Source organism: Panulirus ornatus, chromosome 13 (assembly GCF_036320965.1).
Source record: "Panulirus ornatus isolate Po-2019 chromosome 13, ASM3632096v1, whole genome shotgun sequence".
Classification (NCBI taxonomy): domain Eukaryota; kingdom Metazoa; phylum Arthropoda; class Malacostraca; order Decapoda; family Palinuridae; genus Panulirus; species Panulirus ornatus.
Genome location: NC_092236.1, coordinates 18,169,518 through 18,193,406, shown reverse-complemented (window position 1 = coordinate 18,193,406; position 23,889 = coordinate 18,169,518). Strand labels below are relative to the sequence as shown.

Here is a 23,889-nt window from a genome sequence, read left to right as displayed (position 1 = left end):
TCATCTTGCAGGAATTTCCTGCAATACAATGTTTAACCGAGGAAGGAGTCCCGTGATCTGAGATGATCAGGTGATAACAAAATGAGAGACAGATAAGAGGGAGGGATAGACAGACAGATAGACTGGCACAAACATACACACACACACACACACACACACACATACACACACACACACACACACACACAGACACAGACACACACACACACACACACACACACACACACACACACACACACACACACACACGGGATATCTAAAGAAAGGTAGACATGGAAAAGAGTAATTGTTGTAGGATTCTTGTTTTCGAGTAGACTTATTGAATTACGGGGTGACACAGGAACGCTGTAATCGAGAACCTTCACCTTTTCGGATGGAGAATCTCTTCTTAATAGTGTAAAAGTAAAATGCCAGCCCCTGGTAGGCTGATTGGGCTTGTCAGTGAGGGCCATGTCCAGGGACATGGCCTTCCCTCCCTTGGGAAAACTCGAGCAGAGCTACAAACTGTGTCGTCAGTTGGCTGCGCTTGTCACACCCGTTGTGCTCTTACCTTAATCCAAGTTTGTTAAGTGTCTAACATGCCATCTTGAGGAAAGATGAAGAGATGAGTGAACTGCACATCGTCTGCCCGCACCGGGCATCGAACCTGTTAGGGCAGGTTGCTAAATTGTGAAGAAGGGGTGCGAGTTTTAAGTTTCGAAATGGAGGTTTGTGATTGGTTATAGGGTGGTTTGAGTGAAAGGGGTTTAGTGCTGTTGCAAAGATGGCATGTTAGACACTTAACAACAGGTATGCCGATCAGCCGATCATGAAGTGAAATTACATTATCTTACATTACAATTCACATTTGTCTTACTGTGCAGGTGTTAATGTTTGTGGTTGCTCGGAAGCCGATGATTGTTTTTAGCGGTCTGTTTCGTGAAGTCTGCATTTCTGTTGTGTTTGCTATCGACGTGATGGATGATCAAGCAAATGAGGTGTAGCCAGAGTGGAGCGGATGAAGTGTTCGCAGGGGAAACTTATGGGACTCTTCTTCTTGTTTCAAACCAGTAAAGGCGTTGAGTTTGTGATGTGAGGAGAAAAAACATCATGTATGTGTTGTATGTGATACGCAGTATGGCTGGGGTTCTACTGAGTGGAAGTGGTTGACCATTCAAGGTTATCATGAGGGGTGACGGTGGGTTTCTGTGGAGATGCAGGCATGCTGTTTTGAGTGAGCCAGTGTTCTGATTTTGGAACACGTTGGTCGTTGTTGATTGAGTAATGTCAGAGTGTTGTGATGTTACGGTGAAGTCACTTTCACATAGCGGATTATACAAGAAGGTATGGGAGGTCATGTTACAAAGAGACTGAAGAGGGTAAGAAAAGGGATTGATCACAAGGGGATTCCAGTGTAAAGTTTGAGGGATTTGGAGGTGAAATATGAGCAAGACTCTGGCTTGACGGCCCAGCTATGGTTAATGACTTCTTGTCATTTTTGTGGAGGCTGGTGTCAAGTATCCTTTCTTGAGATCTATTGCCACTAGTATAGTGCTGGAAGGGGTCTGTGGTTGACTGTAGCCATGTAGTGTGGCAACGGGTCTAAAGCTGTGCTGTATGGTTGAGCGTGGGACATCGTGCTTGATTCTGTTGTGGATCAGTTCGTCGATGATAGTATAAGACGACAGGTGGAAGAGGTATACGGGGACCGTCTTAGAGGTCTTCAGGATGGGCACTAAGCTGGAAAGTGCCCCCCCCCCCCCCCCCCCCCCCCCCCCCCCCCCCCCCCCCCCCCCCCCCCCCCCCCCCCCCCCCCCCCCCCCCCCCCCCCCCCCCCCCCCCCCCCCCCCCCCCCCCCCCCCCCCCCCCCCCCCCCCCCCCCCCCCCCCCCCCCCCCCCCCCCCCCCCCCCCCCCCCCCCCCCCCCCCCCCCCCCCCCCCCCCCCCCCCCCCCCCCCCCCCCCCCCCCCCCCCCCCCCCCCCCCCCCCCCCCCCCCCCCCCCCCCCCCCCCCCCCCCCCCCCCCCCCCCCCCCCCCCCCCCCCCCCCCCCCCCCCCCCCCCCCCCCCCCCCCCCCCCCCCCCCCCCCCCCCCCCCCCCCCCCCCCCCCCCCCCCCCCCCCCCCCCCCCCCCCCCCCCCCCCCCCCCCCCCCCCCCCCCCCCCCCCCCCCCCCCCCCCCCCCCCCCCCCCCCCCCCCCCCCCCCCCCCCCCCCCCCCCCCCCCCCCCCCCCCCCCCCCCCCCCCCCCCCCCCCCCCCCCCCCCCCCCCCCCAAGAGGTATGTTACAATGAGACTGAAGAGGGTAAGAAAAAGGGATTGATCACAAGGGATTCCAGTGTAAAGTTTGAGGGATTTGGAGGTGAATAGTGTGCATGACTCTGGCTTGACGGCCCAGCTATGGTTAATGACTTCTTGTCATTTTTGTGGAGGCTGGTGTCAAGTATCCTTTCTTGAGATCTATTGCCATAGTATAGTGCTGGAAGGGGTCTGTGGTTGACTGTAGCCATGTAGTGTGGCAACGGGTCTAAAGCTGTGCTGTATGGTTGAGCGTGGGACATCGTGCTTGATTCTGTTGTGGATCAGTTCGTCGATGATAGTATAAGACGACAGGTGGAAGAGGTATACGGGGACCGTCTTAGAGGTCTTCAGGATGGGCACTAAGATGGATAGTGCCCCCCCCCCCCCCCCCCCCCCCCCCCCCCCCCCCCCCCCCCCCCCCCCCCCCCCCCCCCCCCCCCCCCCCCCCCCCCCCCCCCCCCCCCCCCCCCCCCCCCCCCCCCCCCCCCCCCCCCCCCCCCCCCCCCCCCCCCCCCCCCCCCCCCCCCCCCCCCCCCCCCCCCCCCCCCCCCCCCCCCCCCCCCCCCCCCCCCCCCCCCCCCCCCCCCCCCCCCCCCCCCCCCCCCCCCCCCCCCCCCCCCCCCCCCCCCCAAATCAACGACACCTCCAACACCACCCTAGCCACACAGCCCCTACCACCATCAACTAGTCAGACTCCCACCATTAACTCCAACCACCAACATGAGCACCGCCATTCAGCTCGACCTCCACCATCATTATCAACCGGCCGGTCCACCACCACACCACCACGGACCATCAACCATCCAGACTATCACCGCTTCTAACCTGCCTGACTGCCAGTAACACCAACAACCAACCAGCCAAACGGCCAACTCTCCACCTCCTATCAACCTACCAGATGACCAAAGTCATCTCCACTAACCAGCTAGACGACCACTCATCACCAACATCCAATAAGGCCTCCACCGTCTCCTCCACCAATCGACCAGACAAACTCCATCAACTCGCAAAAACTCCACCACCACCACCAGATCCCCACCATCACCATCATCTAGACAGGCTTTCCTCAACCACCGCCAACAACTAGCCACACCATTATCATCATCATCAACCAGCTACACTCCTCTGGTTGACCACCTAAGACCCTGGGCGGAGACCTGAGTACAGCCACCCACCCACCTCGTAAAGGAGGAGGAGGAGGAGGAGGAAAAGGGAATTGCATTATCTTTATCGAATTAATGCACCACATACCATCATGCAGGCAGATGCATTAAGATAACACATGCAACCATGATGGGAAATCAATCTAACAGTCATACAAGCATGCACGTAAATAAATGAAACAAGGACAGATGTATGAAGAAAAATGCATAATACGAACAAAGAAAATAAATAACCTACATTCATAATATAAATTATATATGGTTTTCTTTTTCAATCTCTTGTGCTTAACTATTAAGACAGACGAAAAATATCGTGACGATCCTTTATAAGACGTTTTGCAAGAATGAAAAAACGCAAAAAAGATATATCTAAATCAAACTGAAATACAAGACATATTAAAATGAATATAAGGAGGCCCATGCTAAGTGCCGACGGAATAAATAATAATCCCCAGAAGCCTTTAGACGACTTGGGGCGAGCACACAGGAGCTTGTGACGTGAGGGGCAAAAACAGGACAAGAAGCGTTAACAACAGTGGCGCATCCGAGCCTAAGTGACGGGATCAAGAGAGAAAGAAAGAGGGGAGGACAGACCAGACATGCATGCTGGGCACGTCACTCACGATGACAGCCAGGAAGTATGTAGAGTGTCGGGGGAGATCGCCACCACCAGAGAGGTCTGGGAACACCACAGTGAATATGGGGACACCACCACAGTCTATGGAAGGCCATCAAATCACGGGGAACCTCACCAAAGGGTATGGGACGTCATCAAAGTCTTTAATAATTATTAATGATAATGATAATAATAATGATAATAATAATGATAATAATAATGATAATAATAATAATAATAATAATAATAATAATGATAATAATAATAATAATAATGATAATGATAATAATAATAATAATAATAATAATAATAATAATAATAATAATGATAATAATAATAATAATAATAATAATAATAATAATAGTAATGATAATAATGATGATATTAATAATGATAATGATAATAATAATAATGATAATAAAATACAGCTGTCACAAAACAAGGGAAGTATATATAATAGACCGTCAAGGTTAGTAGTAACCTTGGGTCGCGGGGCGCAATGTACATAATAGAAATCTAGCAAAGGTCGGCCCCAGTATGTCATGAGGAGGAGACATGTACAACATGGAGGAGGAGGAGGAGGAGGAGAGAGGAGGAAGAGGTTGGCACCATCATGGATAATCTAGAGGCGCCTCGCACAATGCAGGGAGCGGACGTCGTGTCACTCTCCCTCATCCGAAACTGAGAGGAAGAAAAATGCTACAATTACCTTTTATGAAGGAAGATAAAGACGATGAGCAGATGCGGGACGTGGGTGGTGTGGGTCTTCGAGCTCGTTTGAGGGTTACCCCTTTAGCTAGCTAGACATTTCGCTCGTGGCATGATGGCGATTGTAGCTAAAGCCAGCGTGAAATTTTGTTAATGAATATGCAAATATTTGACAATAGAGAACGAACGTGAGGATACAGAATACTTCTCCCCTGGAAAAGTCAGGTAGCGCCGTGTGAAGACGACTGAAAGGACGTATTTTCTCTTAAGGTTTAGACCATCATGTAATGTCTGTAAACCATTGCAAACTTTAAGTGTGTATTTAACTCGGACACTTAGAAGCCTGCCTCTTAAACTGGTTTGCAGTCATTAATAAGAAATCTACTCGGTCAGACTCTGAGCAACAGTTACTCGGTGTTCAATTAATAATCTTGGTAGAAAAAGAATCGGCATTGAATTATAGATATATAGTGACCGACATTATCCCGATTGTAGTGTTGGAGGAGATGCGTAAGCGACACCATTTTCAACTTACATGGTTCAGAAGACATCTCTAACGTGTTAGGTGCTGTTATATATTTATCCTATGATGTCAAAAGGGGAAGAGAAGGGTAATTGTTTCAAGTGGGAGGAGGGCGTATAGCAACGAAGGACGAGGGTGCTGTGGGTGGAGGGTGTAGGGGTAGGGATGGGGGTGAAGGGTAGTGGAGATGGAAGGTGTTGCGAGAGGAGGGCGTTGATCATAACGGGTGCTGAAGGTGGAGGGTGGAGGATGCCACGGAATGAGGATGGTGATGGAGGGAAATACTGTGGGTGTTGCACAATACTGAGAGTGAAGAGAGCGGAGGATGGATAGGCTGGTGCAGGTAGAGGATATAGAAGGTGAGGAGGATGTGACAGATAGAAAATAGGAGGAAGAGAAGAAGGAAGTGTACGAGATGCGTGTTGTGAGTGCTGGGGTAGTAGACACAATTTAGCGCTCATGGTCGGGTTTATGACGGCGGAACGAACGAACCAAGTACACTGGACGTAGCGCAGCAATTTTCTGCCTCTCCTACACGAAGTAATACTGAGTATTACATAAAACGTGGGAGAAGGCTATACCGTCATGTTTCTACAGACTCCTTCCTCCGTGAGCGGAGTCGAGACAGGTGAATTTATGAAGAGAATCAGATTTATGATAAGACACTATTAGCGTGTATGTGGTCAATGGCCTCATGTAAGATTACACTGAGTAACCATCTATCCTTCCCTCGATTACTACTTTTCCTTTTTACAAGCAACGCGAAGGTGCGGGAGGCATCGTGTCATGCTCAGTGGATTAGAGATCAAACATGAACAGGTGAAAATGATGAGAAAATGATGACTATGACGATAGTGACGATAAGTGTGACAGTGATAGCAGCGATGGCTGAGTTGATAGATAATGATGTTCCTGATGATGACGTGATAATGACGTGATGATGACGATGATGAAGATGGAATAACTAAGTCCAATTGTGATGCGTGCCATCATGTATAGCCCTTCCAATAACTTCCATAGTACTTTAAGGGTTGCACAGAATAACTGTGTAAACATGATTCCTGCCGTGGTCTACTGAGACACACACACACACACACACACACACACACACACACACACACAAGGGATGACTCAAGACACATTAGCAGTTGGAGGGTAAGACCTCTACAGAGTGTTCTCTCAATGTCTGAGTGTGGGGCAGACGTTACGGAAAGGAAGACAAAGAGAGAGAGAGAGAGAGAGAGAGAGAGAGAGAGAGAGAGAGAGAGAGAGAGAGAGAGAGAGAGAGAGAGAGAGAGAGAGAGAGAGACCTTGAAGATATGACCCTGGAGGATAGGTCACGACATGTTGTCTGCAAGTGGATAATACTTTGACAAAGTACAATCTCAATCCCTCCAGGGGTTTAAAAGTCATGGAGTTGAAAATACCACGACACTAACTGTGACTTTAACCCGTAAGGTGCGACCCTAAGGGTGGGTCATGACCCATCATCTTCCGGTGGGCAATATTTGAGCAAAGTATCATCCCAATCCAATCATGGCGAGGAAACGAAAAATACCCTTGACCCTCAGCTGTGAAAAGTGACTCCCAGCCATGACCTTGACCTTGATAAACGCTGACTCCAAGCTGTAAACACAGTGACCACACCTTGACCTTGATAGACGCTGACTCCAAGCTGTAAACACAATGACCCCAACAGTGACCTTGACCTTGATAGTACGACGAAGGAGGTGAGTCATGACAATACACATGATGAGTGAGTAAGTGAGCAACATTTGTGTAAGCAACCATCTTCGTCCCCTCACTGGTTATGGGATGGAGAAGTGTATGGCGGACGAAATGACACTCGGACTCACGGACACAAGGACGGACGGACGCACAGGCACACGAACGGACGGAGTCAAGGACACAGGTGATCACCACAGGCCGTCCCCTTACTGGTCAAGAGGGGCCATAATGATACCTGTGTTAGCTATTATGGCGATGATCGTGGTGAGGGACACTGCTGCTGCTGCTGCTGCTGAAGACGACGAATCATTGATGATTTCAGTGAAAAAAAAAACATAAATGACTCGTGACAGTGAAGATAATGATAGCAATAATACTGACGTTGCAGTGAATCACAGCAATGGTGATGTCGAAAGTGACGCTGATAATGTTTCTAAAACACGTGAGAAGCAAGACACGTGTGAGGTGCTAAACTAAGGAGTAAGGTACACATGTTTGGACCTCTGCATCGTCACCTTCAGACGTGTTGGCGTCGGTGTGGGTCTCCAGGCACTGATAAGGCTTCAGATAATCTGATACTAGTAGGGATTTAGACGACACGTACGTACGGATAACGGAATATCACGGGAAAGTGGAATGAACCCTTACGGCTGAGATAAAGTGGATTCAGAGTAGATTTAACAATCCCCCCCAGACACACACCCTGCAGGAAGACACAACCCGAATCTTGGAGACGCGATTTGTCTGATCTGTTTTTAGTGACAGTTCAGAGGAAAAAGTATATCGTAAATACTTAGTCAAAGAAGGAGAATCTGAGAACAATGGCCTTGATGAGGGAAATAAATGTTTTTATCTAAGCTTATATAAGGCTCAAGATTTGATCAGTTTAAGGAAAAATGTCGTAGTGGTTATTTTGCCAGTTAGTCGGCATTAGTAGGACACACGTTATTATACCGACTGGTTTCTTTCCGACATTCCCCCCTTCCCTTGCACCGCTCTGGGCTACGATGAGGAAGGCTAGGGTTACGCTGGGGTAGGCCTGACGGAGCCCTTCTGCCGGTGGTTAAATTGGTTTGGTTTGACTATTTTGATCCAATATTTTGCCTTAACTTCATGAGGACGACCGGGTACGAGAACCTGGGTGGACTTAGTGAAACTAGAATTGATCTCTTCGCTCATCAGAATTGAGGATTGCTATAACTTTTCCTCGTAAAGTATCGGTCAGTAAATCAAGCAATAGACTAGAATAAAAAGGGAAATAAAGTAGTCGCCAAGAAGACAAAGGATGAAATGTTTACTGATACACGCGATAGTAGGAACAGAAGGACAGGAAAGCTGATGAAGGAGAAAGGAGAGGGAGCGAACGGAGTGAATGGGAGAGAATAGGAATATACATGGGAATGGAGAAGATTAAGAAACAGGGGGATAAGGGAGTATAAGAAAAGGTGGGCGAGAAGAGTGTAGGAGGGTGAAGGGAGGAAAAGGATGGAGTAGAAGTGTGAACGGAGAAAAGTGGAAGGAGGAAGGTGGAAAGGGTGAAGAAATGAGAGTGAGTGGAAAAGAGTAAAAAGACAAGAGTGAGGAGAGAGTAGAAAGGAAGAGTGGAGAGAGAAGGAAAGGAAGATAGTCTCTGGTATTTCCCATTGCAACGTCTCCCTCTCTTCCCATATGTTTTCCCCTCCCGAGTCCCATTCTCTTATGTTTCCCTTCATGTCCATTCCTGTGTTCCCTCCGACTTTCCCGTGTCTTCACCTCTTACGTGTCTTAGCCTCCCCCCTGTGTCTCCCCTCTCCTATGTCCCCCACCTCTTTCCTGTACTTTACCTCTGTCCTTCTCCCCATGTCCTACGCCCTCACAGTATTTCCCCTCTCATGTTCTTCCCTCTCCCATGTCCTGTCCTCTTCCTGTGTACCCCGAGGTTCCCTCTCCTTCCCTCTTTCATGTCCTATCCTCTCCTGTGTCCACTCGTCATTCGTATCACCCTCCCTTTCAGTGCATCTCTTCCTCATTTGCCTCCCCCTTCCGTTTCCCTTCCTTTTGCACCTTCCCCTCCCTCTATGTTTCACCCTTCCTTCGTCTGTGTCCCCGCACCTTTTATCTCCCATCCCTTGTTGTTGTTTTATATCTCACTTCCATGTCCATTCCCCTGTGTCTCCTCCATCCTTCCGAGTTGCTTCCACCTGTTTCCCCTCCCACTGTCTCCCTCTCCCTTATGTTCTCCACCCGGAGGAGGAGGAGGAGGAGGAGGAGGAGGAGGAGGCTGTAAGGGAGTCCTCCTCCACCTCGTTTAACGCCAACCAACACCTGCCGTTCTATTCGTCGCCTTTAGGATTGCATCATCTTACTTACAATGTGTTTTGGTCGCCTCCTCTTCACAAGTCTGTTTTTCAATCTTCGCTTCCTCTTTTTTCTTTTTTTTTTTTTACCTTTTTCATTTCCAGTCCGTAACTCCTTCTTTGATCTCTTAAATACTCGCTCGCTGGCTTTAGTCAAAATTGGTCCCTCGCTTAATCCGGAGCCTATTTTATGCTAGGGTGGGTTAGTTGCTCCACAAGCCACCCCCTACGCCCCTCTCCCCGACCCGCTTAAAATTTGGCTCGCGTTGCTTTCGCTTCGGGAAAGTTTAGCTGTAGAGGGATATTTTTTTCCCCTCTCCCTCTCTCTTTCTAGATGTCAAATTAAAAGTTTGGGCGTTTTAGCATCACAATTAGATACGGTGGGAGTGTTCATTTATGTTCTTAATTACTTTCCTTTGCTTAGGCTTAGCCAGCGGATGCTTATGTGGTTTCTCCATTGTTCTCTCTGCCTCTTTGATCCATTTGCTTTGATCATATGGGGTTTAAGCAGCCTTACTTATATATGCGAATGATTGCAATGATGTCTCTGTGTATGGAAGCGGGTAGAGGTGTTACCGTGCTCCGCCTTGAAAAGTCGCCTTTGGCGAGGCCGTATCATTGGGAGTACAGTCTCTTCCAAGAACTTGTCACTGCAAACGAGTCTACATTTCCCTGCTGCTGGACGTAACGTAGTCTTGGGCTGTAGGAACCTACAGAAAGGTCCTGGGTAATACGAGGACTCTTTCTCAGAAACTGGCCCCGGGGTAATCATACAGATCTGCCTGTATACATACATACATACTTACATACATACATACATACATACATACATACATGTATACATATATACCTATATTTATTCCTATGAGTCCAAGGGGAAAATGAAACACGAAAAGTTCCCAAGTGCACTTTCGTGTAATAATCGCATCATGAGGGGAGACACAAGAGAGAAATATAACAGTCAGTTGATATACATCGAAGAGACGAAGCTAGGACGCCATATTTATACATACATACTGACCGTGAGTCAAACATTGGTCCGCCCGGAATCGGACCCGGATGAGTTTGAAATCCTATGTGCGGCAGTCGGCCCACACTCACCCAACCTGGGTGTCCATCTTCCTCTCGGGGCTGGTAGATAAATGAGTACCTGGCTTAGACTAGGGTGTGTGTGTGTGTGTGTGTGTGTGTGTGTGTGTGTGTGTGTGTGTGTGTGTGTATACAAGAGCGAAGATGTTGTACATATACAGGGTTAAACGACGGGGCAACATGAGTATGAACCCCGTAACCCACAGATAGTAATCACACACAGCCAATGCCATATATCATATATATTCGTTCATGGTGTGAAGATTGTCAGGTACTATATGGATTATATGCTTCACTACCTCACATTGAAACAGTAAATCACGACGATTGGTGGAATACGACACAATAAGTATTCGTTTCACACACGTTATCTAGACCGAAGCCTTTCGACGAAACACGACCGCGCGGATGATCTCGTAACTTAAAAACCTTTCCGATGACGCCAGCTTAACGGCCCCTCGTCCTCCTCCCTGTGAAGTTCACGTGTCGGAGTGTGACCTTCAATGGACGGGAGATTATGTCCCTCTGGCGGTCGTCCAGCGGACCGTGTGTGTGTGTGCTTGTGTGTGTGTGTGTGTGTGTGTGTGTGTGTGTGTGTGTTCATATCCGTCTACTGTTTCATCTATCGCAGCGACTTCTTTAAGGCGCTCAGGGAACATGACCCAAGAGCCCTAATGATCTTACCTCGCCGGTAGAGGTTCCTGGTCGAGAACTACGTGGTTGTGTCTTGGGACTTCGTGGTCAGTGTTTCAGTGGGCTGGCTTCCTCCTCCGTGGAGTTCCTCGTGTCCAGATGGTTTGGATGAGGTTCGATGGCAACAGGACGACGTGCAACGCCTTGTACACGTCTACGTGATGACTCAGCTTGCTGGCCCTTTCCCCTTTGATCACCTTTGCAGTCTTCACGTCTCTAAAGAGAAAGAAAGGAAAAACTTAGTAAAGCACAGATATAAAGCTATTTTGTGAATGTCCTCCAACACACATTTAAACACACACACATACACACGAGAGTAAAATTCCCTTCACGTCCAGTGGAATATAGGTTATTACAAATTGGTAATGATAATGACACACACAATACCCACCAGAGATTAACTCAAGGCAGTGATCTTTTTTTTTCAAGATTTTGGAGGGTCTACTGCTCATGAAGTCTGCTGTGTACAAGTAAGGTGAAGGGAATGTGAAGGGACCCCTGAGTGATATATGTATTGGATGTTTCGTGTGTGAGTGTGGCAGATTTGGGAAGTTTTATGAGGTTTGGAAGTGGAAGCTTCTCAGGTTCAAATCGAATGCCACGAGTATTGGCAACTTCAGTGAATCAATTTCTCTTCATTACTGGTGTTCTTTTTAAGAGAGTGGGTGGCCTACACTGGGGCAGTGAACAAGTGTGACTAAGTTACTGTACAGGAGTGCAGCTCTGATTTGACAGAAGGGAGTAAAGTTATAGTGTAACCAAGGGGCAACAATCCGTGTCAGTTAAAGATCTATATTCTCCTGATGATGGAGGCTATTTTGTGCTTTAAGCTTTACTAATATCACTATAAATACCTTTGGGGATCAGTTAGGACCTCCAGCACTGCCTAAGCTACAAAAGTCAGGTGTGGATTCAAATAAAGGAATGCAGAAAAATCAATCAGTCATAACAAGATCTTTAAGGAAGAGACGAAGAGGGAGAGATGAAAGAGGAACCACAACAGGTGTTTTAGGGAAACTGTTGAGAAGGAAGACCAGATGGTAAAACCAGAGGCAGAGGAGGAATTGATAAAGACAGGAATCATTTCAAGGATCATGAAGGTTGTCGGATGATGAGAGAGGGACTTATAGGATCCAAGAAATATAGTCATTAGGTATGAGCAAAAATTTAGTTCAGAAGAGGGAATTCAGGTTGTAATCACAGGGAAAACGCGGAGTTCATAAAAAAAAAAGGTCTAAAATGTCTTTTCTAGATGTCCTTGAGACTGTTCAGTTAAGGTAAAGGACTGAGACGCATACAGAACCTAATGACAATAGTGGGCAGGGAGGTTCAGATGGAGCAATTCCTGCAGCTCTCAAGGTCGTGTTACAGTCAACGGCAGGGAAGGACGTGAGAAATGCTTCGACGAGATTCTACTCCAGTCCCTCCACTGAAGGTGACAACTTTATTCATTTTTCATTCTTTGTGTAACTACATGTAGGAGTCCATCAACGGATATATATATATATATATATATATATATATATATATATATATATATATATATATATATATATATATATATATATATCACTGTATCCCTGTATCCTTGGGGATAGGGGAGAAAGAATACTTCCCACGTATTCCCTGCGTGTCGTAGAAGGCGACTAAAAGGGGAGGGAACGGGTGGCTGGAAATCCTCCCGTCTCATTTTTTTTTTAATTCCCCCCCCCCCCCCAAAAAAAAAAGGAACAGAGAAGGGGGCCAGGTGAGGATATTCCCTCAAAGGCCCAGTCCTCTGTTCTTAACGCTACCTCGCTAATGCAGGAAATGACGAATAGTATGAAAGAAAAAAAGATATATATCTCACATAATACCCTCCAACAGCCAGGATTCGAACCCAGGACCTTTTGTGTGGTAATCGGGAACGTTAAATGCTAGGCAATGATCGCTCCTAGTAGGGAAATGACTATTCGATAACAAGGAATCAAATATACCCTTTGTGTCACATCCATGAGCATCAGGGTCTACACCGGTCAAATCCCGTCAGGATCACGTTACCAGCAGCTAGCATTTCACAGAACTTTACTTGTACAAACCCCGTTGCTAGTGGATGTGTAATCGAATAGCCATTTCCGTATTAGGGGCGATCATAGCCTAACACTTCGCGTTCGAGACTACCTCGCTAAAGGTCCTGGGTTCGAATCCTGGCTGTTAGAGGGAATTATGTTTTCTATGAAAGTGCGTGTTCATATGCACTATATTCGTGTATATATATATATTTTCTTCGTTAATTATACATCAACGAAAAGGTGAAAAATATAAGACTGAAGGCATATATAGAAATTAAATCTGACATTTTAATTAATAAACGTCGCTTCCGTGAAATGGAAAAAAAAGGCATGTTTGAAATGTCAGTTCCACTCGTGTTGTTGTTGTTGTTGTTGTTGTTGTGCTAAGCCGCCTGGGGGACTATGGCATTTACTGCAATAATCTTTTTACATAAATGAATGCTGGGGTAAGGTGGTGTTGTACACTGTGAATCAGAAATGATTTAGGATCCAACCAGCGTGCTTGGGAGAAGAGTGTTATGGTGTAACCCTCTGAGCAAAACGGTACGATCCTTGAGCTCGACGGTACGATCCTTGAGCACGACGGTACGATCCTTGAGCACGACGGTACGATCCTTGAGCACGACGGTACGATCCTTGAGCACGAAGATACGATCCTTGAGCACGACGTGACGATCCTTGAACACGACGGTACGATCCTTGAGCACGACAGTACGATCCTTGAGCACGACGGTACGATCCTTGAGCACGACGGTACGATCCTTGAGCACGAAGATACGATCCTTGAGCACGACGTGACGATCCTTGAACACGACGGTACGATCTTTGAGCACGACGGTACGATCCTTGAGCACGACGGTACGATCCTTGAGCACGACGGTACGATCCTTGAGCACGACAGTACGATCCTTGAGCACGACGGTACGATCCTTGAGCACGACGGTACGATCCTTGAGCACGACGGTACGATCCTTGAGCACGAAGATACGATCCTTGAGCACGACGTGACGATCCTTGAACACGACGGTACGATCTTTGAGCACGACGGTACGATCCTTGAGCACGACGGTACGATCCTTGAGCACGACGGTACGATCCTTGAGCACGAAGATACGATCCTTGAGCACGACGGTACGATCCTTGAGCACGACGGTACGATCCTTAAGCACGACAGTACGATCCTTGAGCACGACGGTACGATCCTTGAGCACGACGGCACGATCCTTCAGCACGACGGTACGATCCTTAAGCACGTCGGTACGACCCTTAGTTACAGTGGCGTGACCTTTCACCTAACCCCTATTAGTCAGGTCAGAGGTCACGTCAACATGATCATGGGGTCATACCAGTGTGTTTCAAGGTCGTACCTCCGTGCTCTTGGATCGTTCCATCGTGCTTAAGAGACGTGCCATCGTGCTCAAGGCATCTCACCATCGTACCGCTGTACAGCAATCCTTGCTACATACAGTTTACCCACAAAGCTACGACCCGTTAGAGCTGACCCAGAGCATCGAACATATTGATCGCTGATAGAGAGAAGCGTCAACGTTCTGATTGATCTCATGGCCGTAGCGAACTGATCAACAGCGAATACTTCCCATGGCGACGATTTCTGTCAGACCGAGCGAACGCTTCATGTCGTTACCGCCGTGGCCTGAGCGGCTATCGCATACGCTATCACTCATTCATCAGCTTCCAGTCTGATATATTCATTAGTTCTGCTTTATCAGTATATCCTGGTGGGTTATGGAAGGCGCTTGATATGAGATGAAATTTTAAGCTACGTCATAGTTCACGATACGGCTGTCCCACATCTACTCTTTTACATATCTAAATTGCATTTTGATAGATTTGATTGGGTTTGTGTGGTGGGGGAAGTGTGACAGGGAGAGTGGAGTGTTAGAGAGAGAGAGAGAGAGAGAGAGAGAGAGAGAGAGAGAGAGAGAGAGAGAGAGAGAGAGAGAGAGAGAGAGACAGAGAAAAGAAGGGGAGATTAAAGGGAGGAAAATAAGAAAACGAAGGTGAGGAAGAACAGTGAAGGTGAAGAGGGAAGGGAGTAGAGGGAGAGAGGAGGAGTGTTAAGGGGGGAAAGGAAGACATTGAGAGGAAATACGGCTAGGGAGGAGGAGGTAGGAAGAGAAGCAGGCAGCAAGAGAATTGCGTTACGAGGAGAGAATGCGAGAAGGACGGTGTTTTACCAGTGGTGAATAGCGGGCTTGGAAGAGATCGGAAGGTAGGCAGAAGAAAGAGGAAGGAGGGATGGAAAGTGGATGGAAGAGAAGGTAGAGTAAGGGAAGGGAAGGGAAGACGTGAGGTCCTGAAGCTAGACACACCAGCAGTCCCTCCCTCCTGCAGCTGGCTCCCAGCACGGGAGGGAGGATTCCTCCCATGAATACATCTGAATCAAGTTGGAATACACTTGGGTGACTGCTTGTATACAGCCATCAGCAACACAAATGACGTTGACGATATATATATATATATATATATATATATATATATATATATATATATATATATATATATATATATATACAAATCCATTTGCTTTTCTAAGTATTTCTCACATACATTCTTCAAAGCAAACACCTGATCCACACATCCTCTACCACTTCTGAAACCACACTGCTCTTCCCCAATCTGATGTTCTGTACATGCCTTCACCCTCTCAATCAATGCCCTCCCATATAATTTACCAGGAATACTCAACAAACTTATACCTCTGTAATTTGAGCACTCACTCTTATCCCCCTTGCCTTTGTACAACGGCACTATGCACGCATTCCGCCAATCCTCAGGCACCTCACCATGAGTCATACATACATTAAATAACCTTACCAACCAGTCAATAATACAGTCACCCCCTTTTTTAATAAATTCCACTGCAATACCATCCAAACCTGCTGCCTTGCCGGCTTTTATGGATCTGGAGAAGGCATATGATAGAGTTGATAGAGATGCTCTGTGGAAGGTATTAAGAATGTATGGTGTGGGAGGCAAGTTGTTAGAAGCAGTGAAAAGTTTTTATCGAGGATGTAAGGCATGTGTACGTGTAGGAAGAGAGGAAAGTGATTGGTTCTCAGTGAATGTAGGTTTGCGGCAGGGGTGTGTGATGTCTCCATGGTTGTTTAATTTGTTTATGGATGGGGTTGTTAGGGAGGTAAATGCAAGAGTCTTGGAAAGAGGGGCAAGTATGAAGTCTGTTGGGGATGAGAGAGCTTGGGAAGTGAGTCAGTTGTTGTTCGCTGATGATACAGCGCTGGTGGCGGATTCATGTGAGAAACTGCAGAAGCTGGTGACGGAGTTTGGTAAAGTGTGTGGAAGAAGAAAGTTAAGAGTAAATGTGAATAAGAGCAAGGTTATTAGGTACAGTAGGGTTGAGGGTCAAGTCAATTGGGAGGTGAGTTTGAATGGAGAAAAACTGGAGGAAGTGAAGTGTTTTAGATATCTGGGAGTGGATCTGTCAGCGGATGGAACCATGGAAGCGGAAGTGGATCATAGGGTGGGGGAGGGGGCGAAAATTTTGGGAGCCTTGAAAAATGTGTGGAAGTCGAGAACATTATCCCGGAAAGCAAAAAGGGTATGTTTGAAGGAATAGTGGTTCCAACAATGTTGTATGGTTGCGAAGCGTGGGCTATGGATAGAGTTGTTCGCAGGAGGATGGATGTGCTGGAAATGAGATGTTTGAGGAAAATGTGTGGTGTGAGGTGGTTTGATCGAGTAAGTAACGTAAGGGTAAGAGAGATGTGTGGAAATAAAAAGAGCGTGGTTGAGAGAGCAGAAGAGGGTGTTTTGAAATGGTTTGGGCACATGGAGAGAATGAGTGAGGAAAGATTGACCAAGAGGATATATGTGTCGGAGGTGGAGGGAACGAGGAGAAGAGGGAGACCAAATTGGAGGTGGAAAGATGGAGTGAAAAGGATTTTGTGTGATCGGGGCTTGAACATGCAGGAGGGTGAAAGGAGGGCAAGGAATAGAGTGAATTGGAGCGATGTGGTATACAGGGGTTGACGTGCTGTCAGTGGATTGAATCAAGGCATGTGAAGCGTCCGGGGTAAACCATGGAAAGCTGTGTAGGTATGTATATTTGCGTGTGTGGACGTGTGTATGTACATGTGTATGGGGGGGTTGGGCCATTTCTTTCGTCTGTTTCCTTGCGCTACCTCGCAAACGCGGGAGACAGCGACGAGGTATAAAAAAAAAAATATATATATATATATATATATATATATATATATATATATATATATATATATATATATATATATATATATTATCCCTGGGGATAGGGGAGAAAGAATACTTCCCACGTATTCCCTGCGTGTCGTAGAAGGCGACTAAAAGGGAAGGGAGCGGGGGGCTGGAAATCCTCCCCTCTTGTTTTTTTTTTTTTTCTTTTATATATATATATATATATATATATATATATATATATATATATATATATATATATATATATATATATATATATATATATATATATATATATATATATATATATATATACGTATATATATATATATATATATATATATATATATATATATATATATATATATATATATATATATATATATATATATAACTTGGCGGTATTCGGGTGTAAAAATCATGGGCCCTAGTGCTTCTCCTGTTTTTAAACCCCAAACCCACATTTTTGATCCTCTCCTCCTTTATCAAGTACATTTTTGTTCAACCATAGCAAGATCGCCGATGAGTTTCCATTGAATTAAGCTCTCCCAGCGCAGTCCTATCTTCCATGTGTTTTAAGGACTTGTTTGGGCCCGGGACCCCAAGGGCACAGGCCCTGCTGTTTTGCACCTTGTACACCCCCCCTCTCTTGGGCCCTGTGCACCCCTTTCTCCTGGGCCCTGTTCACCTCCCCCCCCCCTTCTCCGGGGCCCTGTCATCTCATAAAGGACGTTTTATATCAGTTTGAGAGGTGGCCTTTGTTGGCCTTTAAGGCTAGGCTCTGGTAGCTTTGGATCCTGCCTTTGATCCTGAGGTACCTTCATTATAATTTGAAGCTGCTAGGCCGCCTGTTTTGAATGGGTGCAGTGAACTAAGTGTTATCTATAAAGCTCTTGAAACCATCCCTCTCTCTCTCTCTCTCTCTCAATCTTCCCTCTGTGTTTGAGGCTGGAGGTACCCACAGTCCATGATTACCTCTGTAGTATTTTTTTCTTTTTTTTTTTCGCCACTGTAAACTTCGCAGAGCCTCTCTACACGAAGCCTAGGTTCCTGGTTACTGGTTGAGATCTGTGTAGCTTCCATGATTGTATCTGCTCTTTGAATCGTGTTTCACCTCTGTTTTCCTAATCATCTCATTTATCACATGAACTTAAGCATTACGTGATCACTTTTTCCAGTTGGTGCATCTTACACGATATTTTCAATATACAGACTGATGTGTATGATGATAGTTTCTATGAATGATCGTGTATCGTTCCATCTTATCTTAGTACGTTCACTCATATGCTTGTGTAGGGAATTCTCCTGTATGCATTCTAGGAACTTGTTTCTCTCTACTACTGTCTCACAAAGAGAACCCAAATTCCTCCAGCCTATCTGTTTATAGTGGTACTATTTCATTTCTTCATGATCATTATATATGAACATCACTATGCACTTCTTTTCTCCAGTTACTCCTACCATGATGACGTTCTGTCTGAATAATGCGTGTGTGTGTGTGTGTGTGTGTGTGTGTGTGTAAGGCATATCTAGATATATATATATGAAGAGATACATTGTTCCCATGTGTACATGTGCACGTGTTTCAGAATATTTCTCAAAGGCTGTTCCGTCTAACGTACAGCATTGATAAATAATCTGTCTGAAAGGTTAAGGATATTTCAAGCGGCAGTTTTTCTCCCCCTGAAGAACAATGCACAGTGGTTTGGTCATTGTTCAGCTGTGCAGACTCACGCGAGATGATCATGTGGTTTCCCAAGGGTTTTGACGTCAGTGTTCTAATTTTTCACACAGTGAGAAGGTACGCGCGTGATCCCTCGCCGTTGTTTTATTGATGGCTGGCGGGTGTTCTGTTTCATCCTGTTGTGTAGTCATGTCACGAATTCACTAACGTCAGGTAGTAAGATGGTATAATCCTGGGCAGCTATGTGATGTGGTACGCTCCTACTCTTCTTCCGGAAAGGGTTGGATCCTAGTCCTCTGTAAACACCTAGCACAAAAGATTTACTTATTTGGAATATTTTTTTTTCTGTTTTTGGAGGGGAGGCAAATCGTACGCCCACATACACTGGATACGCTCCTTAAAAAAAAAGGCGATTGGTGTCGAGTATTTCTGCCACACAATCTGTATCACTTTCTTCACAGTCCTCCTCAAGTCCAAGCGGGACGAACCCGTAAGATAGGCGATAGGTGGATTGCCTTGAGTCTCCCAGAGCAGCACAACAGTTAGAGAAATGAAGGTTAAGCTGTCTCTCACCCACTGGGGAGTTCTTTTCTGCGGCCACACTCATACTCCAACATTCCTTTGAGATCCGTGTCATGTTCTCAGATCCAACGATGTCCATCAGACATCGCTCATTCTCATTTCTCTGTCTTTTATCATTTCTTTTTATCCCAGTGGATGCGTTTACGGATCGTTTTGTCTGTGTCCTCATTCCTTCCCCACTTTCTCTTCTGGTTATACACTGTGGCAGCCCTGATTCTCTTCAAACACTTGAACACTTCGAACACGACAGGACGTCCACTCAGCGGGTAGGCCATGAAAAATCAGGTCTTACATCCCTGACCGCATGAGACTCGTGGTGCAAACAGATGGCGACTACTTCCCGAACGTGACACCGCACACAAGACACTCAAGATCTTTTAGCAAATGCCTCGTTATTTACGGGTCGTCGGAAACACCAAAAGTGACACTCGTCTGTGAGAACTACTTGGGGATGGAGATTTAGCATGCATATGATCCTCCGCTGCGTCTAGGAAATGGCGGAAAATGCCGTAGAGAAATCCTAGCACCAAAAAATCATTTGTTCACCATATGTGTCAAAATGATCATCCCCTTTGACCAATGCTATATCATGAGACTAACAGCAATGGCAGATCATTAGAAAAAACCATAAGGTTTATCATCTTGTGATCACCCGTAGTATTTAAAAGCTACCGAAAAAGAAGAGTAATAACTTTAGAAAGGAAGAAAAAGAAAATGGGTTTCAAGGTAAAAGAATATTGGATCCAAAATTCCAGGTCGGCCTATTGTTTGTCTAGAATTGTATTTCTTTCAACCTTTTTTCTTGGTCGAGGAGCACTGTAAGCAACATGGCATTTTTTCCGGGACCCTGATCTTCGTCCTTATTTTCCCATTCTTTCTTAAGCAGAATTCTCGTAGTTCATAAGTAATTTTGTGGCAATCACTAGCCAAGCTTGAGTGAAAAGAGCTCCATTAATAAATTACGAGCTGCTGGGCTTCCATAACTCTTTTATTCCTAAGTATTACCGAATTCTGCAGAGCTCTCGAAGGATTCTCGCAGAACCCTGGTTGAAAAACACTGGTCTAGAAAAAAAAGTTATAATAAACCCAATCCCCAAATATGAGGATCTCTTTGAGGAAGCAGGGTAAGCCTTGCGGGTGAAGGAAGTTCCGCCTAATCCTCAAAATATCGAAAGTCCTTCGAGGGAGTTGGGCAAGGAATGGAGAACAGGAAACCTAGGATCCCAGATGCTAGGGAGGGATGAAACCTAGGTTCCCTGATGCCAGGAGCCATCTGAGGGTAGGAGGCCAAACTTATAAGGACAGAAATATCCATCACAAGAGCGAGGAGCTGTGTGTAAGGAGCCGAGGAACAGGTCTGGTGTTGGCAATTCCCGTCCACAGAGACCCAGACGTTAGCCTGAGCTTATCCTCCTGTCGCTACAGAGCATGTCATCACCAGGAGCATAAGTCCATTGTAACCCCGAGGTGGGGAACCTGAAGGAGGAGAGAGAGAGAGAGAGAGAGAGAGAGAGAGAGAGAGAGAGAGAGAGAGAGAGAGAGAGAGAGAGAGAGAGAGAGAGAGAGGACGTGCAGCAGGAGCCGAGGAGGGAGGAGTTGAGAGGAGGGGAGCTACAGTAGAATGGAGGGAAGCTGTGAGAATGGGTAGATGATAAATAGAGAGGGGGAGTTGTGAGAAGGGAAGATGTATGAGGAGGGGGAAAGTTGTGAGGGTGAATAGATGAACTGGGGAAAGGAGAGGGGTGAGGAGTAGTTGTGAGAAGGGAAGATATATTAGAGGGAGGAAGGTGTAGGTGGATATATAAATCGGGGGAGAGTTGTGTTAGGGGAGAAAAGATGCATCTGGAGGCAGGCAGCTGTGAGATGGAGGTAAATGAATATGAGTGGGACGAGATGCAATATGGGAGTTGATTGTAAGAGGGACGTCACCTACCCTCCATAAAAAAATAAATTCAAAAATGATTTACGAAACAGTTCACATGCATGAATACAAACTTCATTTTCAGAGGTGACTCATTCGCACACAGGTGACGTCAAATGTGCCGTACGTCATATAAATAAAACACAATATAATCAAATCCTGTTTAAGGGGTTGAACCTACGGTCATAAGCTCTTGATAGCATTTACTCCCAGCGTTTCTTTTTCCGCTAAAAAGTAGCAAAGGGACTGACGAAGGTGACAGTCACAACACATTCATCCTGATGCATTGACTCTGTCCTCTATATAGAAGGCAAAGCTTGCCTTGCACTTTATGGGAGATGACATGACACGAGATGTTTATGGACTCTATGTTTGAAAAGCTGCAGGTTATATATGGGCGGAGAAAAACAGGAGAAGCATGAGCAGGAAGGGTGCTCGAAAGGCGGGAGTTGCAAGGAATACACGATGAAAGAGTTGATGTACGTAGGTAGGTACGGAGACTCAACAGGGTGTTGGAGACAAGAAACGGAACCAGCGAGCAGCGTGCGTGTCTGTATGTGAGTTCAGACAATTGAGGCTTGATGGAGTGAATTTCATCAGAGCGGTGACTGTGGAAGTGACGAGGATGTAAGGATGAGAAGGGAGGAGACCAAAAGGCGAACACGAAGGGAGGGAGGCCACATGCGAGGGATGAGTTCTCTACAAGGAACTGCTTGAGAGTGGGATTTTAATAAACTGGGACGTTCCTCCGTAGATATGGTTATAACAATTAACATGAGCAGAGGGAGCGAGTCCAAGTGGGTATTGTGGGTATACTATGGGGACGGGTGTGGAATAAATATGAACGCTAGTTTTGAAAAGATATTCTTAACAAGTTAACCACAGTGGTGAGTGCACGTTAATCTGAAATAAGATATGAACATGAAGATGTGTCGTGTAACATATTCAATGTCTTTTCAAATGATTCGTTTTCCTATAGTGTTGAAATTCCGAGAGAGAGAAAAAAAATACAATGTCAACTTGAATGAGTTTGCAACTTACACATCATCCAATAATTCGTATATGAACAGTAGATGAGATCAAAATACATTTTAATCAGTAATTAAGATAACTCATCACAGTACAACATGCAAAGAGACAACTCTTACTACTGTAAACAGTAGTCTATCGCTGAGTGTGGCTGCCCATGGCTTTATGATTGTTACATGGATTAGCAAAGAGGAGGCGAGTATTGTACCCCATGTTACCTGAGCACACAAGGCGGGTGCCAGTCCTTTTCAACAGAGCTTACGTGGTCCATGACCATTCGATAAGAGCGGGCAAAATCTATGCATGATGGCTAGGTGATCTGGTGCTGCGAAATGAATAAGTTACTTTGATGATCTTTTCTGTTTGTAGTTATTTAAAGAATAGTTTAATTGTGGACACAGTGCATTCCCAGGCATGAAGTTATATAGGGGAACTATGTCAAGGGTTCTATGACACATTTGTGATATAAACGATAAACTAGGGACCTTTATTAAGGGTCCTCTGGCATATTTTTTGAGTAGGAAATAGACATCTTGCAAATTTCAGTTACTGACATGATTTCAATAAGTTTAGTATTAAATATAAAACTAAGTCTATTTAAAGAAGGCATTGCTATATTCTTGACTTCAGAGTTGAAGACGAGAAGCTTTGGGTATATCGTGCCTAACGACTCGTAGAGAACGTGACTCACACAACTCCACGGGTATGGCGAGCCAGGACTGACGCCACTGCTCGAGGGGCAGGTGAGCGCCACACCTCACCGTCGTCAACCCACTGGTGCAGCCCGCGTGGTCACCGCTGCTGGCGAGGCTATGATTATGTGATGGGCTAAGATCCCTGGAGACAAGCGTTTGACGTTTACATAGCTGGTAACGGGAATTATATATATATATATATATATATATATATATATATATATATATATATATATATATATATATATATATATATATATATATATATATATATATTTTCCCTGGGGATAGGGGAGAAAGAATACTTCCCACGTATTCCCTGCGTGTCGTAGAAGGCGACTAAAAGGGAAGGGAGCGGGGGGCTGGAAATCCTCCTGGGGGTGACTAGAAGATATTCCTGGGACGTTAGGGTAAGTTATTGATGGAATCCTGGTGCTTTTGGCGAGACCTGAGAGCCTTTATGGAATACAGGAGACTCGTTGTTAAGTCCCGGGAATCATGGTTAATATCAGCGAGGGAAAGTATGTCGTTGGCAAATCATAAAGAATTCTGGTGAATCTTAGAAACTCCTTAGAATGGCAGACATACACACTTGAACAAGAGGA

At 46.0% G+C, this 23,889-nt stretch overlaps 1 long non-coding RNA gene across 1 annotated transcript in view; it reads right to left on the bottom strand.

Annotated features, from left to right (window-relative positions):
* Window positions 1-23,889, bottom strand: part of LOC139752794 (uncharacterized) — a 246,247-nt gene that overhangs the window by 40,411 nt on the left and 181,947 nt on the right. The window contains exon 2 of the long non-coding RNA XR_011713588.1: window positions 11,123-11,347. This is a non-coding gene — a long non-coding RNA (uncharacterized lncRNA). The remainder of the gene's footprint in view (window positions 1-11,122; window positions 11,348-23,889) is intronic.